Source organism: Phyllobates terribilis, unplaced genomic scaffold, assembly GCF_046119375.1.
Source record: "Phyllobates terribilis strain yellow unplaced genomic scaffold, ASM4611937v1 Scaffold_8__6_contigs__length_399053987, whole genome shotgun sequence".
Taxonomy (NCBI): domain Eukaryota; kingdom Metazoa; phylum Chordata; class Amphibia; order Anura; family Dendrobatidae; genus Phyllobates; species Phyllobates terribilis.
Genome location: NW_027362768.1, coordinates 378302819 through 378320692, shown reverse-complemented (window position 1 = coordinate 378320692; position 17874 = coordinate 378302819). Strand labels below are relative to the sequence as shown.

The window sequence follows — 17874 nt, the reverse complement described above, 5'->3', positions numbered from 1 at the left end:
CCATGCGGTCCTTTGGTAAGATACTATAATTCAACATCGAGTTATGGGAATATGATACATCCCAGTGATAAACCAACTGATTTTTGGAAACCCAAGAGAATGGGGAAGGTCACCCTAGCTTTCTGCACAGTCCAGCACGTAGGGAAAGGGAGATACCCAGCACAGCCTTGCGGGGGCCCCTAGGGCCCCGGTCCTTAGTATCCACGTGTAGAAGGGGGCGGGTGGGTCCAATGACACCAGAACCAGCCCTCTAGGACCGTCCATTAAGGAGGTATAGCCCATTGTAGTTTTTGGGAGTTTAGACAAAGGGTGGAGACTTAGGCTTGACCAGGGGGCAGTAGTGGGAGTGACCCAGAGAGGTTAAGAGTCCCTGCTGCCAGAACCCAGTGTCTTTTTCCTGGCCAGGTTGTCCATCTGACCAATAACTGACACTTAATAACTGCTTTATATCTTTTGTACCCCTACTATTGTGTTTGCAACTCTGACCATTGTGTATGTATAACCCTTATGTATATAGTGTGCCCTTACGGCGATTAAATATATAATTTAACCTTGGGCTGCTCTTTTATCTCAATCCACAAACTCTCACGTCTGTTGTTCGGTCCACAAACATGCTACTGGGCTGATTTCTAGCCCGATATGAGTCTGTTATATCTAATAGAAACTGGTGGCAGCTCTCCCAAGCTGACAAGGTTCTGCTTCATTGGAGCTAGTGAAGGAGCCTCTCAGCCTGTCAGGGGTGTGAGCGAGTGTGGTTCCATGTCAGTGACAGAGTGGGCCACCTCTTCTCGCTCCCTGGTGCCTTCCTGTACCCGTGTGGACAGGGGGTGTCTGTGTCGAACTGTACCAATCTGAACTTACCCCACCTTGAGGGGGGTGCGGAACGTCAGGTTGGTACAAAGGGCAGATCCGTATCGCGTCATCCATCTAATGTAATAGTGACTTCAGGCGGGTGGCGGAGTGTGGATCCATCACAAGTGGTGGCAGCAGTGGGATTCTGCAGGGTCCCTCAGTGCCGTTTCTTCACATTGGTGGCAGCGGTGAGATTCTGCAGGGTCTCTCCGTTCCCATTTGTTCACATCGGTGGCAGCGGACGGATTCTGCGGAGTCCCTCGGTGCCATTTCTTCACAGTTCCTCACCATGTTTTGGCTCCCACTCCTGAGAAAAAAATACTGACCGAATACTGGCCAAATACTGATAGTGAGGCCGTGGCCTAAAAAGGAAGATAAGCTAGACCAAAATTCCAATAAAAAGGTGGATGGATGGGCAGACAAGTAATATTTCAACATAACACAACCAGGAGGCCATATATACACAAAATGATGGAACTTTGTGAAAAATAAATCTATACATAGTTTGTAAATTCACTTTTTTATATCGCAGTATTCCTTAGATACGTTCACTGAAGAACGGATAACTTCTTGGAAAACTAAAGCATATTACGGTATGGAACAGGCAGAGTGGTCGTTACATCTCATTTATACTATTATTTCCTTCATAAAGGGCAGCGTGTTTGTGGGCTTAGGCGTTGCTTCCAGATCTCTTCATAGTTACAGTCAGGGGCGGAACTACCGACCGTGCAGCCGGTTCATTGAACGGGGGCCCCGAGGGAGAGGGGGCCCCTCCAGCCTCCAGCAGGGCCGCCATCAGGGCATGACTGCCCTGACTCCAGTATGGGGCCCGGCCGGTAGGGGCCCCCTCGGAGCCCCCCCTCTTGTGCGTCTCTCTCCTCATGGGGCCCCCGGCCCCATGCTAAGCGCCGGGTCCGGGACATCAGCGCTGCGCTGCTCTGCTGCGGCAGCGCCTTTATGATTCCCCTGACTTCCGGTCATGTGACCGCGCCGTCACATGACCGGAAGTCAGGAGAACCTGGTGTCAGCGATTTGGACGAGCGCCAGGATTCTGCAGGGATCGCATGGGGGTAAGTATAACAAGTTTTATTTTTTTTTTTTAAATACAATTAACTAGGAGTGGGGGGAATGGGAGATGCACATGGGGGGGAAGGGGAATGGGAGATGCACATATGGGGGGGGGGGGATGGGAGATGCACATATGGGGGGGGGGATGGGAGATGCACATGGGGGGGAAGGGGAATGGGAGATGCACATATGGGGGGGGGGGGGATGGGAGATGCACATATGGGGGGGGGGATGGGAGATGCACATATGGGGGGGGGGATGGGAGATGCACATATGGGGGGGAAGGGGAATGGGAGATGCACATATGGGGGGGGGGATGGGAGATGCACATGGGGGGGAAGGGGAATGGGAGATGCACATATGGGGGGGGGGATGGGAGATGCACATGGGGGGGAAGGGGAATGGGAGATGCACATATGGGGGGGGGGGATGGGAGATGCACATATGGGGGGGGGGGATGGGAGATGCACATGGGGGGAAGGGGAATGGGAGATGCACATATGGGGGGGGGGGGGATGGGAGATGCACATATGGGGGGGGGGGTGGGAGATGCACATATGGGGGGGGGGATGGGAGATGCACATATGGGGGGGAAGGGGAATGGGAGATGCACATATGGGGGGGGGATGGGAGATGCACATGGGGGGGAAGGGGAATGGGAGATGCACATATGGGGGGGGGGATGGGAGATGCACATGGGGGGGAAGGGGAATGGGAGATGCACATATGGGGGGGGGAAATGGGAGATGCACATATGGGGGGGGGAAATGGGAGATGCACATATGGGGGGGGGAAATGGGAGATGCACATATGGGGGGGGAAATGGGAGATGCACATATGGGGGGGGAAATGGGAGATGCACATATGGGGGGGGAAATGGGAGATGCACATATGGGGGGGGGAAATGGGAGATGCACATATGGAGGGGGGGGAAATGGGAGATGCACATATGGAGGGGGGGGGGAAATGGGAGATGCACATATGGGGGGGGAATGGGAGATGAACATGGGGGGGGAATGGGAGATGCACATGGGGGTAGGGGGATGAGAGAGGTGCACATGGGGGGGAATGGGAGATGCACATGGGGGGAGGGGGATGAGAGGTGCACATGTGGGGGAGGGGGATGAGAGAGGTGCACATGTGGGGGAGGGGGATGAGAGAGGTGCACATGTGGGGGAGGGGGATGAGAGAGGTGCACATGTGGGGGGTGGTGAGAGCTGCACATGTGGGGGGATGAGAGATGCACATGGGGAGGGGGATGAGAGATGTGCACATGGGGGGGATGAGAGCTGCACATGGGGGAATTGGGAGAAAATGAGCTGCACATGGGGGAATTGGGAGTAGGGGGATAATGAGCTGCACATAATGAATGTGGGGTGGGGGAGAGTAAATGATGATGGGGTGGGGAGAGCACGGACATGATATAATGAATTGGGGCAGGGGGTGCATGTAAATAATGAATGCGGGGAGCAGGAAGTATAGAGTAGGGGGCGTTGCGGATGCAGGAGTGTAACTGGTAACAAATTGGTGGAAAGAGTAGAGGTTCTAATTAAATTATATATTAAGTGCCTATTTACAGTTAATGGGGGCACCGTGGTGGATTACAATTTATATTTGGAATGGTGAGTGGCATAATAACTATATATTAATGGTGGGTGCACGTCTGTATTCAGCTGCGTAATGTAGAAGTTGGGGAATGTGCTCTAGATAACTGTGTTATTTTATGCAGAGACGAGTCCTGGCTGGAAGACGTGATGGCGGTCTGTGCTGGATGAAGGAGAAAAGCGAAGATGAAGGACTTCACCTAGAGACGTCACCAGTGAGTCAGTGTATTACATGTACACTTACACTATATACTATGTACCGGGCTCCTGTGTATAATGTCACTGGTGATCACTGTATTACCTGTACACTGACACTATATACAGAGCTCCTGTGTATAATGTCACTGGTGATCACTGTATTACCTGTACACTGACACTATATACAGAGCTCCTGTGTATAATGTCACTGGTGATCACTAGATTACCTGGACACTTAAATTATACATACCATGTATAGAGCTCCCGTGTATAATGACACTTATGGTAATATTAGTAATGTGGTGGTAATATGTGGTCTGGTCATGGTGTGGCAGTTTTTCTTCCTTCTGTGTGGTATTATTCGGTCACTATGTTGTGGTAATATGTGGTCTGGTCATGGTGTGGCGGTATTCCCTGTATGTGGTATTATTGGTCATTTAAAAAAAAATGTATATGACACATTCCCTTAAAGAAAACGAAATAAAAATATATCTAAAAAGAGTATTGGATGTTTTAAGAAAATTTTAATAGGTTAGAGTAGGGCCCGGCCAGAAGAGTCTACCTTATCGTGGTGGCGGCTTTAAAAATCTTTTGGCCAAAACAAAAGCTGATGGCTATGTATGTGCCGCCGTCACATGGCCGAACGTCAGGAGAACCTGGTGGCAGCGACGTGGACGAGCGCCAGGATTCTGCAGGGATCGCATGGGGGTAAGTATAACAAGTTTTATTTTTTTTAAATACAATTAATTAACTAGGAACGGGGGGGATGAGATGCACGGGGGGGATGAGAGATGCACATGGGGGGGGGGGTGAGAGATGCACATGGGGGGGGTGAGAGATGCACATGGGGGGGGATGAGAGATGCACATGGGGGGGATGAGAGATGCACATGGGGGGCGATGAAAGATGCACATGGGGGGCGATGAAAGATGCACATGGGGGGGGATGAGAGATGCACATGGGGGGGGTTATGTTTACATAACTTTGTTGCCTTATGAAGGGCAGGGGGGGGCCCCAAAAATTTCTTGCACAGGGGCCCACTACAGTCTGTGTCCGCCCCTGGTTACAGTACATTTCTTGTACCAAGAGAATTATTAGATTTTTGCACTATTGCACATGTGCCCTTTTATTCCTTCTCTTGGAATGTATACATGTGTAATACGTTTATAGATGTGCATATAGTAAACCAGGGTTATATTTTAACAAACATTAATTATTAATTTAAACAACCTATTAGTGTTGGGCGAACACAAACAGTGAAGTTCGGCGTCCGTACCGAACATCTACTGTTCGGTCCCGCACCCCGAACACGGACTTCCTCTGGAAGTCCGTGTCACTGTTTGGGTCCGGGTGTTTCCCGCGCTGTCACTTGCGTGACAGTGCAGGAAACACAGGCTCTGATCGCGATCAGATCGCTGTGGCATCATGCTGACAGATGTCAGTATGATGCCACAGCTGTGACAGAGACCCAGCGGTAAAAAGCTTACAGCGGGTCATAGGCACTGGCTGATGGTACTACTACCACCATCAGCCGGCGCCTCCTGCCATAGGAAACAGCGGGCACAGGCGTCAGTGGATGGGACATTACTTCTCCCATGCAGCGGTGCCTGTGCCCGCTGTTTCCTATGGCAGGAAGCGCCGGCTGATGGTGGTAGTAGTACCATCAGCCAGCGCCTATGACCCGCAGTAAGCTTTTTACCGCCGGGTCTCTGTCACAGCAGTGGCATAATGCTGACAGGTGTCAGCATGATGCCACAGCGCTATGACCGTGGTAATGCTATTACCGCTGATCAGAGCCTGTGTTTCCTGCGCTGTCAGGCAAATGACAACGTGGTAAACCAGGTAAATTCAGGTCCCCGATTCAAATGAATGGGGTCCGTGTTCGGGTTCGGGGTTCGGGTACTGTTCTTGTACCCGAGCCCGAACTTTAAAATAACTGTTCAGTGTTCGGCTATATTAGCCGAACCCGAACAGTGACAGGTTCGCCCATCACTACCTATAATCATACACATCTATAAATACTTATTGAGTTACATATCTAGTAACATGGCATCCACAATTACTATACTTATGGAATTTATGGTTGTTAAGACATTTATCCATGTGTACTTCAGGAGATTAAATAATATTAATGTATACTGAAGGAGCTTAGTCTTTTATTGCACACTTTGCAAGTGTCAGTTTGAAAATGTTTGACTCTGAAATCAGTAAGAAGGTGTATATAGTTATATAACTGTTGCTATGCTTTTATAATTTTCATAAATTTTCCTCTGATGGCAGCATAAAAAAATCAGTGTTAATTAGTTTACACTGTACATAAACTGTAAAACTAGTAAGTTGCCTGGAGTTCAGTATGCAATTTCTGGTAAATAATAATAAAATGACATTCACCCTTGTATATTGAAGGAGTTTAATTAATATTACAATGACATTCACCCATGTATACTGAAGGAGTTTATTTAATATTACAGTGACATTCACCCTTGTATATTGGAGGAGTTTAAATAATGTTACAGTGACATTCAGCCATGTACAGTGAGTACAGAAAGTATTCAGACCCCTTTAAATTTTTCACTCTTTGTTTCATTGCAGCGATTTGGTAAATTCTAAAAAGCTCATTTCTTTTTCTCATAAAAGTACACTCTGCACCCCATCTTGACTGAAAAAAAAACAGAAATGTAGACATTTTTGAAAATTTATTAAGAAAGAAAAACTGAAATATCCCATGGTCATAAGTATTCAGACCCTTTGCTCAGTATTGAGTAGACCCCTTTTGAGCTAGTACAGCCATGAGTCTTCTTGGGACTGATGCAACAAGTTTTTCACACCTGGATTTGGGGATCCTCTGCCATTCTTCCTTACAGATCCTCTCCAGTTCTGTCACGTTGGATGGTGAACTTTGTTGGGCTGCCATTTTCAAGTCTCTCCAGAGATGCTCAATTGGGTTTAGGTCAGGGCTCTGGCTGGGCCAGTCAAGAATGGTCATAGAGTTGTTCTGAAGCCGCTCCTTTGTTATTTTAGCTGTTTGCTTAGGGTCATTGTCTTGTTGGAAGGTGAACCTTCGGCCAAGTCTGAAGTCCAGAGCACTCTGGAAGAGGTTTTCATCCAGGATATCTCTGTACTTGGCCGCATTCATGTTTCCTTCAATTGCAACCAGTCGTTCTGTCCCTGCTGCTGAAAAACACCCCCATAGCATGATGCTGCCACCACCATGTTTCACTGTTGGGATTGTATTGGGCAGGTGATGAGCAGTGCCTGGTTTTCTCCACACATACCGCTTAGAGTTATCACCAAAAAGTTCTATCTTCGTCTCATCAGACCAGAGAATTTTATTTCTCTTAGTCTGGGAGACCTTCATGTGTTTTTGAGCAAACTCTATGCGGGCTTTCATATGTTTTGCACTGAGGAGAGGCTTCCGTCGGGCCACTCTGCCATAAAGGGCTTACTGGTGGAGGGCTGCAGTGATAGTTGACTTTGTGGAACTTTCTCCCATCTCCCTACTGCATCTCTGGAGCTCAGGCACAGTGATCTTGGGGTTCTTCTTTACGTCTCTCACCAAGGCTCTTCTCCCACGATTGCTCAGTTTTGGCTGGATGGCCAAGTCTAGGAAGACTTCTGGTGGTCCCAAACGTCTTCCATTTAGGGATTATGGAGGCCACTGTGCTCTTAGGAACCTTGAGTAATGCAGAAATTCTTTTGTAAACTTGGCCAGATCTGTGCCTTGCCATAATTGTCTCGGAGCTCCTTGGGCAGTTCCTTTGAGCTCATGATTCTCATTTGGTCTGACATGCACTGTGAGCTGTGAGGTCTTATATAGACAGGTGTGTGCCTTTTCAAATCAAGTCCTATCAGTTTAATTAAACACAGCTGGACTCCAATGAAGGAGTAGAACCATCTCAAGGAAGATCACAAGGAAATGGACAGCATGTGACTTAAATATGAGCATCTGAGCAAAGGGTCTGAATACTTATGACCATGTGATATTTCAGTTTTTCTTTTTTAATAAATTTTCAGTCAAGATGTGGTACAGAGTGTAATGAGAAAAAAAAATGAACTTTTTAGAATTTACTAAATGACTGCAATGAAACAAAGAGTGAAAAACGTAAACGGTCTGAATACTTCACGTACCCAATGTATATTCGAGGAGTTTAATTATTGTTACAATGACATTCACCTATTTATATTGGAGGAGTTTATTCCATGGTAAAATGGTATGTGCAGAAGACGTCTAATGACTGCTTTAGTGTCATTAACCCCCACCACCATGTTTTCTGAAGGAGCTTAAAGAAGGGTAAGATGACATTTACCCATGAGTATTGTTGGTTGAAAATATGCTGCCATGTAAAACTAGAGAGCCTTCATGTAAATGTCCACTCTTATCTACTAGATTAACTAATCATTTTTGTGTGATCCATCTATAGGGGAGGAAGTGGATGGTTCTTTCAATGGACCGGCTCCTGGACGATGGGATATACAAGTGAACTGTTCGGAGTGGTTTAAGGAAAATAAGTGCAAAGTGAAAGTCCCTCATACATCAGAGGTGAAGGTAAAGAAACAGTTGTAGCTTCTGTATCAACATGTTTTCAGTATAAATTATTTGTTATTGTAGACAGTTCTGCATAATAATAATAATAAATAATATTTTTTTTTTTATATAGCGCCAACATATTCCGCAGCACTTTATAATTAAGTGGGGACATGTACAGACAATATAAACCACACAATGTATCACATTTCAAAAGTTACAGGAGGAGTGAGGTCCCTGCTCGCAAGCTTACAATCTACATGAAAATGAGGGGACACAATAGGTGAAAAGTGCTTGTTATTTCAGGTCAGGCAATTATAATAAATAGGGATTTTCATATAAGGCTGCATGATCCGGTCATCAGCCCATATGTTTAAGTGCAATACTCAAGTTTCGAGTGCAGTTATCGTGTGCATGGAGGGTGTGGAGACAGATGAATAGTAGGAAACAGATTCTGAATAATATTTAGAAGGAAGGAACAGGGGAAAGTTAGTTTACTGAGTAGTTGAGGTGGTAGGCTTGTTTAAAGAGATGGGTTTTTAAAGCGCGCTTGAAGACATGGGGGCTAGGCATCAGTCGGATCATCTGGGGTAGAGCATTCCAGAGAACTGGCGCAGCACGAGAGAAGTCTTGGAGACGGAGGTGTGAGGTTCGGATTATGGGGGATGTTAGTCTTAGGTCATTTGTAGAACGGAGGGCACGTGTAGGGCGATAGACAGAGATGAGAGAGGAGATATAAGGCGGTGCAGAACTGTGGAGAGCTTTGTGGATGAGAGCGATGAGTTTATATTGGACCCTGTAGCGAATTGGTAACCAGTGTAATGACTGGCAAAAGATGGAGGCATCAGTGAAGCTGCTGGACAGAAATACGACCCTGGCTGCCACATTCAGGACGGATTGGAGAGGAGAAAGTTTGGTAAGAGGGAGACCGATCAGAAGAGAGTTGCAGTAGTCCAGACAAGAGTGAATAAGAGCAACAGTTAGAGTTTTGGCTGTTTTTTAAACACGCCAGCATACAACCATTACTTAAAAAAACATCCCTTGACCAGAACTGCACGGCCAACTACAGACCTGTTTCCAATCTTCCCTTTATTTCTAAACTCCTGGAACGCCTGGTCCACTCCCGTCTCATCCGCTATCTCTCAGACAACTCTCTTCTTGACCCTTTACAATCTGGTTTCCGCTCTTTACATTCTACTGAAACTGCCCTCACTAAAGTCTCTAATGATTTACTAACAGCTAAATCTAATGGTCACTACTCCCTGCTGATCTCCTGGATCTCTCTGCAGCATTCGACACTGTGGATCACCAGCTCCTCCTCACTATGCTCCGCACTATTGGCCTCAAGGACACTGTTCTCTCCTGGTTCTCCTCCTATCTCTCTGACCGCTCCTTCTCTGTGTCTTTTGCCGGCTCCTCCTCCTCCCTACTTCCTCTTACTGTCGGGGTTCCTCAAGGATCAGTCCTAGGCCCCCTTCTTTTCTCCTTATACACCGCTCCCATTGGACAAACAATCAGCAGATTTGGTTTTCAGTACCATCTCTATGCTGATGACACCCAACTATACACCTCTGCTCCGGACATCACCCCTGCATTACTACAAAAGACCAGTGATTGTCTTTCTGCTGTGTCTAACATTATGTCCTCCCTCTACCTAAAACTGAATCTGTCAAAAACTGAGCTACTCGTCTTTCCTCCCTCCACTAACCTACCTGTGCCCGATATTGCCATTTCCGTTTGTGGCTCAACCATTACTCCCCAGCAACAAGCCCGCTGTCTTGGGGTCATTTTTGATTCAGATCTTTCTTTCACTCCTCACATCAAATCACTCGCTCGTTCATGTCATCTACACCTCAAAAACATCTCAAGAATCAGAACTTTTCTCACCTTTGACTCGGCAAAAACTCTTACTGTAACTCTTATTCATTCTCGTCTTGACTATTGCAACGCTCTACTAATCGGTCTCCCTCTTACTAAACTCTCCCCTCTCCAATCCGTCCTTAACGCAGCAGCCAGGATCATATTCGTCGCCAACTGCTACACCGATGCCTCTTCCTTGTGCCAGTCATTACATTGGTTGCCCATCCAATATAGAGTTAAATTTAAACTTATCACGCTTACCCACAAAGCGCTTACCCACAAAGCGCTCAATGCTTCAGTACCCCCCTACATCTCCTCTCTTGTCTCAATCTACCACCCTACACGTGCCCTCCGTTCTTCAACTGACTTAAAACTAAAATCCTCCATAATCCGAACTTCCCACTCCCATCTCCAAGATTTCTCGCGTGCTGCGCCAATTCTTTGGAATGCACTACCCAGGACAGTTCGATTAATTCCCAATACCCACAGTTTCAAGCGAACCCTAAAAACACATTTCTTTAGACTGGCGTATCGCCTAAACACACTCTGTCTGTCCCAGTTTTCCCCCACATTAAAATCTTCTTCAACTTCAGGTTCATACCAACCATGTACTTAATAGCCTCTGTCAGGACTGTACACATACTGGCTGGCGACCACTCCATGTATTATTATTTATCCTATTTAGTATATCAAGGCTGCATTATATAATATATGTACTTTTTACCTTTTGTGTCTCCCCCATTTCCTAATAGACTGAGATATGCTTATTCTGTATTGTCTGTATATGTCCCCCCTAAAATTTGTAAAGTGCTGCAGAATATGTTGGCGCTATAAAAATAAAAACTATTATTATTATTATTATGTAGATAGGAATATTATATACACAATGGTTATACATATATGGTGGTCAGATTTGCAAATACAGGTGGTAGTACAATAATAATAACAGTATAAGCAGATGATACAGAAGTCAGTTACCAGTTGGGTGTTAGGCCTTGGTGCCGCGCAGCCACTTGGGAGGTGTGGAGTACCAGCGAACCTTCCAACATGGTACACGGAGTGACCTCCCTCAGAAGAGAACAAGGGCCACACCCTCGCACAAATTAATCCCTTGGTCAGTCACTCCCTTTCTCGTTCCCTGGGATAGTCCTAATTTCTTCCCCTTAGGTTTGGTAGCTGACACTCCAAAACCTATGAAGGATCATAACTTCTCAACGGAAGGTCATAGAGAGGCGGTTTTGGCACCATTTGGTCTGCTCGGACTCCTGTTACGCTTGGAGGCCAAACACAGCTTCACTACCTGACTCATACTAGCCGTTCTACATATCTCCCCATCCTGGGGTGCTAGAATGGGTCGAGACCCCAGCTGGCGTTAACGAGATCTCGAAAATGTAATCGGTATACGGCTAAGACATACCATAACTCCATAACTCCTTGTGAAATTATGGCTCCCGTATGTCTGAGGCGAATCTTTGAAGCAGTTAAGTAGCTTGTGCTCCCAGCATAGGTTTGTTCTGCCAGAAAGGCCTTGGTACCATCTACTTGTTATGTTACTTTTGGCGTGTTTACACCAGTCCTAGCTAGCTTCACCAAAGTAGGAGGAATTGGGGTGAGACAGGGTGTGGCAAAGCCCACCTGGAAAGTTCATTAAGAGTTATACCACTTTAGTGGTATCCTTTATGCCACAAAACTATTCCATTCGCTGATTGTAACAATATGCATGACACTTATAAAATGTGTTTAATTCATTAATTGGCATGCAACTCCTAATGATTTAGGTGTTTCTCACTGCAGAAGACCCTTCATTAAGGCCTCCTTCACACGTCCTGGTGATTCCTATACAGGAAAAAACAGTACTGGTGAGATCCGTGGTCCGTATGTGTGACATCCGTGTATCCATGTGTCCGTGTGACACATTCGTGTGCCTTTCGTCATGTACCGGCGCCTCTGAAAAGCATTACAGTTTGTGTTGATCCCAGGCGCCGGCTGCTGAGATCAGCGCAAGTAGGAGACAATGCTTGGAGTTGTATTCAGCACCCCCTGTGTACATGAAATGAGATTGCAATTAAATAAATGAGGTGGGCTCCCACTGATTATTCATACTCAGCAGAGGGAAAGCCGCCTGCTGGCGGCTGATATTACTAGCGAGGGAAGGGGCCATTAGCCCCAAATGTTCCCTGGCTATTAATAACAGCTAACAGCTGTTTGATTAGCATTTACTGGCTAGATTACAGAGGGACCCCAGAAAAAAATTGACGTAGGGTTCCCCTATAAATTCTAACCAGCAAAGGCTAAACATATGGCTGTGGGCTGATATTAAGAGCCAGGGAAGGGGCCATGGATATTGGCCCCCTCTTAGGCTAATAGCATCATCCCTCAGCGGCCCCAGAAATGGCGCAATAAGATGCGCCAAATCTGGCACTTAGCCTCCACTCTTCCCACTTGCCCTGGTGCGGTGGCAAGTGGGGTAATAGGGCTGGGGCTCATGTCAGCCTTGTATTAGGAGCTGACATAAAGCCCAGGGGTTAGTAATGAAAGGCATCTATAAGACGCCCCATTACTAATCCCATAGTAACAGTTTGTAAAAAAAACACAGAGCCTGAATGAAATTCTTTATTTGAAAGAAAAAATCCACACTGTTTTACACATTTATTTAAAAATAAAAAACAAATTTATACTCACCTTACACCTATTCATCTGAAGCCCGTGTCCACTGTAAAAGACAGAAAATAATAAGCAACAAAAATACTCACCTTACATCTAATCCATTGAAGCCCTTGTAACCTACAACAAAAATAAAAAACAACCATATCCCTCACCTGTCCGACATACTGCCCCACGACGTAATCCATCTCTGAGATATTTGGTTTATAACCTGAACAATGGCATGATGCTATCGTCCAGACTGCAAACCATGAGACAATGAACTGCTGCAAGCGTAGTTTCAGTAATGAGCGGTGACGTCATAGAGGGAACCGCAGGTCACTGAAGCTGCGTTCCCACGGGCAGTTCGGTGTGAGCCGGGATGATGAACTGCGGTGACCTCAGTAAGATCACCGCTAGCACCGCGAGAAAATTCTCACTGAGTTCATTGCAGTTCACGGTGAAATGTGCTGAACTTATTGAGCTCAGCGCAACACCGAGAGAAATTTCTCACAGTGAACTGCGATGATCTCACTGAGGTCACCGCAGTTCATAGGTCCACTCTCGCTGCAGCGAGTCATTCTCCTGTGCTCTTCAATGTGAGCAGTCGCCTTAAGCCACCGCTCTTGCTGATGAGCAAATGTCGCACAGATGGATTACAGCATGAGACACTATGGATTTTTCACACTTCGGACAGGTGAGGGATATTGTTTTTTCTTTATTGTTTTTCTTTACGGGGGACAATGGCTTCTGGGATTAGGTGTTAAGGTGAGTATAATGTGTTTTTTTATTTTATTCTTTACTAGCTGTACCCGGCCACGGGTTGCTGTGGCTCAGTTTGGTTAAGTGGAAAAGAAAGAAAAGAGAAAGCGCACATTTCTAAAATCATTAGTTTCACATGCTTGTGGGTATACAATATTTTTTGTTGTTCCATTGTCTGTGTAGATATAGAGATTGGCAGGCATGGTGGCAGCCTGTACCCTGTGACCCCTGCAGGCCTGTACTCTGCACAGGTCACTAAAGAGGTTGGTACTTACTGTCACAATGGAGCCGGTCATGTCAGGGATTGCTAGTTATGCAATTCTTTAGTACAGAAGGAATGTGACAGGAGGAGGTGCAGAGATGAAGGCAGGCAGCAGAGGGGGCTGGGCTGGTACCGGCCAGATCACAGCGCCGCTCCTGACGGTGGCACAGTGGGATTTGCACTCGCTCGCTATCCGCCCACTGATGTGAGGGTCGGGCCCAGTCTGCGCCTAAAGCGGAGGCCACAGCCTGCGCCCCTCCGTGTAGGCTCCCTCTCTACCTCCCTCCCTCCCCCGGTTGTTATTGTGCAGTTGGAAATAAGACTCACCTGCCGGAGAAGAAGCCGCAGCAGCAGCGGTGCTGGAGAGCAAAGGCGGCCGCCTCTCATGCGGTGGTGGTGATGAGCAGAGCATCTTTCGGCCTCGAACAGACGGTCTCGTCATTCCCCTTCCCTCCAACCCCCAGGGGGGACACGAAAGGAGCAGAGCACAGGCAGAGGCTGGGGCGAATGAAGGAGAGGGAGAAGGGTTTATGAATGAGTTGTCACTAAGTAGGGAAGAATGCTGGGCGGCCGGGGAGAGTCAGCCTGGGACTGAGCTCGGAACACCCACCTCTCGCTGTATATAAAAACATAGTAGGTATATAAAAACATGCGTGTATTCAAATGCAACATTGTGTCAAAATTTCAAAGCAATTGGTGAAGGACATTCGGAGATTTAAGATTTTGAACAAATAAACATTTACATTTTTATTTATATAGATTTTACACTCAATGTAGACAGCGGGGGCTGAATGCTACTCTCAACAGTGTCCCCTGGCCTGGCTTGCGCTCTCAGCGTAAAGGGGACAATGATGAGAGTTGCCTCTGACGCGCCCCCTGGGCCGTGGGGTACTCGGCAGCTGGGCCTCTTATGGATGCCGGTATGGGGGATATCACGGTGGCTGGCGCGGTCCGTGACCCAGGGCGGTCAGTAAAAAGGGGATATAGGATATTTATAGGGGATTTTTGGGAAAGTTTGTGACGCCACCTGTGGAATGCGGCTAGAAGGTGCCGCCGCTGCGGAGCAGTCCTCTGGAGCTGGTGTTACGGCAGCAGGGATGGTGTGGCTCTCCACAGGTGGAGCTAGCTCCAGGGCAGTGTAGGGGTAGATGGTGGATGCTGGGGAGAGACGGCATGACGGTCCCGGAGGAAAGACGGACACTCACATAGGGGTAAGCTTCAGTACCTTTACTGGTGATGGTGCAGGCACGATCCTGGGTACTCCGGGCGAAGGGCGCACTTTTGGACTCTCCCCAGTGAGCGGGTATAGGGCCTCCTGATCCGTGGCTTTACTTGCTAAGCTTCTGGCCTGCCTGGAACTAGGCCTAGCTTAGTTACTGTCTCTCTCTCCCTTGCACCTGCTGGCCTGGTGGTAGGGCCTTCTCTTGGAGATCACTCTCCCTGGATGCTGGGGCCTCCGTGACTCCTAGCCCTGGTACTGTAGTCAGCGTTTGGTTAACCTGGGACCTGTAGTCCTCCAGGGGTTCCGGTGATTCCTACTGGGTATAAAGGGACCCCGTAGGCGAGGACCCAGTGTCCGGTATATATCTCGGGGTGAGCCTGGTATGCTCCTCTGCCCCCTCGCTACTTCTTCCTTCTCCTCTCGCCTTCTGCCACACTCAAAGCCCTCACACGTGCTGTAGGCCTTGGCTCGCCTAAGCACAGCAGCCAGCGTGCTGCCTCTTCGCTGCTCTCTGAGCGTCAGCACACTCTCAGACTCTCTCTCAGTCTGACTGAACACTCAACTGAAACTGAACTACCTGGCTCCACCCTCCCTATATATATCCCAAACGGGCTCCCTCTGGTGGTCTGAGGTGGTAGGGTGGAGGTGTGTGAATGTGTGAGGGCCTCTTGTGGAGAAGTCCATCCATGCACCCTTCTGGGCTCTGTGGCACCAATGCGCAGCAGGGCGCCACATTCCCACCTAGTAAACCTCAGTACTCCTGGACTGAAGCATTTTTCTCAAAACAGGTTAAACAATAACATTTCCCTTTATGGGAGGCACTTTTCTTGAACGTTACAGGTAACATTATAATACAATAATAACAATTATAAATAACATTAATTAAGTCCCGTACCCTGGGGTCCATTTCACCAATGAAGGAACATGAGGGACCCGCCTGAAAACCCTCAACGTAGGCCCTGGGCGTGGCTACAGGGCATAGGTGATCCAGGTGCTGGACCACATCTTCGGCCACGCCAAAGGGGTTTTTGTTCCGTGGTCACTTAAGGGGCACTCCAGGTAGTGCAACTATGTACATGACAGTTTTTGGGCTGTTCACAGTCCTCAGCCACCGAGTCCTTTATATGTACCCTGACGGGTAATTAAATAAACACATATAGTTAATTTCATTTTATACAATAAACAATGTGCATTACACAACTGGGTAACTATTTACACTGTCAGTGTTTCCCTATTTACTCTCTATACCTGACGGAGTCTGGCCTTTTGTGCTACGCGATGACCTACGTAGTACTGGAATGCGTGTAGTGTGGATGCTTGCGCTATTTTCCGCTCTATGTGTTGGTGGACTGCAAGACTGCCTTAACCTCTCTACGGGACTGGCAAGTACACTGGTTACTGGGCCTATTGGCTCTGCTTCTACCGGTGATCCTTCTTCCGGGGATTCTTCCTGAGCATGCTCTTCCGGGGAACTTACAGGTCTTACTTGCAGTGGAGAGTCTTCTGGCTGTTGGTAGAAGTGTAGCACAGGTATTATTACCGCTCCATCCAGTTGAGGCCAATCTGCCGGGAAATCTCCTAAGACAGTATGGAGTACTTCTTCTTTAGGCTCCTCTGGTACGGTGAGAGGCTCTTCCTCCTGGGGCTTCAGCGGACTTGGGCACAACTTCAGATGGTCTCTTAATACCGTTGCAGTTGTTCTTCCTCCGTCTTTGCTAATTAGACAGGTTTTCCTATTGTCGAATCTGGAATTCAACACAGTGTAAGGTTCCCGTTCCCACTGGTCATCAAGCTTGTGGCTTCTTCTCTTTTGTTTCAGCACAACTTCTCCAGGTGTGAAGGGTTCGGCTGGTGCACTCTTGTTGTACTGTGCTTCCTGCTTATCTCTCACCCTATTTAGACTGTCTTCGACACAGGCCTGTACTCTCCTGTACTTCAGTGGACATATCTGCTTCTGGCTCTAGCACTCCAAGCTCCAGGTCCATGGGCAACTCTCCGGGTCTTGCTCTCATGAGATATGCTGGAGTACAATTGGTGGAACTCACAGGTATGTGATTGTACAGGTCTACCAGGTCAGGTAGTTTGTCTGGCCACTGGTTTCTTCCTTCTAGAGGTAAGGTCTTCAACAGGTCGATGACTATGTTATTCATCTTTTCACATAACCCATTGGTTTGGGGGTGGTACGGTGTAGTCCAGTCTTCTTACACCCGTACAGATGGCAAAACTCTTTGAACAGCTCGGCTTCAAAGGCGTGGCCTTGATCCGTCAGCACCTTAACCGGGTATCCATGGGGCCTGCAGAAGTATGCTTGAAACGTCCTTGCTGCAGTTTCTGCCGTCAGATCCTTGACGGGGGCTACCACCAGGAACCGGGAGTAGTGATTCACCATGGTCAGGGCATACGAGTAGCCTGACCTGCTGGCTGACAGCTTGACGTGATCCAGGGCGACGATCTCCAGGGGCTGGGTTGTCTAACGGGCTGCAAGGGTGCATTCTGGCTGCTGTAGTCTTTTCTTCTGAGGCTACAGGGTCCACAATCCCGGCACCACCTCTCTATGGAACTCTGCATTCCAACCCAATAAAACCGATTCTTCAGGAGGGTTTCCAGCTTCTTCCAGCCAAAGTGCCCTGCTTGATCATGGTAGTCCAATACCATCTGGATGTCTGTCCTGGGCACAACGATCTGCCATACCATCTCATGGGTCCTGGGGTTGACATGCCTTCGGCACAGCTTCTCTCTATAGATGAACAGCCGGCTTCTCTCATTCCACAGTTGCTTGGCTTGGGGAGGAGCATCCTTCTCCAGTGAGGAACCTTCCTGGGTTATCAGTTCTTTGATACAGGTTACAACCGGGTCGCTGTTCTGGGTCTCCTTCCAA

General features: G+C 47.7%; 1 protein-coding gene across 1 annotated transcript in view; it reads left to right on the top strand.

The window, feature by feature from the left end:
* The first annotated feature begins 1394 nt into the window (after nucleotides 1–1394).
* Nucleotides 1395–17874, top strand: part of LOC141156598 (protein SSUH2 homolog) — a 101305-nt gene continuing 84825 nt past the window's right edge. Inside the window, exons 1-2 of the mRNA XM_073642796.1 lie at nucleotides 1395–1445; nucleotides 8144–8268. The gene's annotated coding sequence lies outside the window, so the exon portion shown is untranslated. The remainder of the gene's footprint in view (nucleotides 1446–8143; nucleotides 8269–17874) is intronic.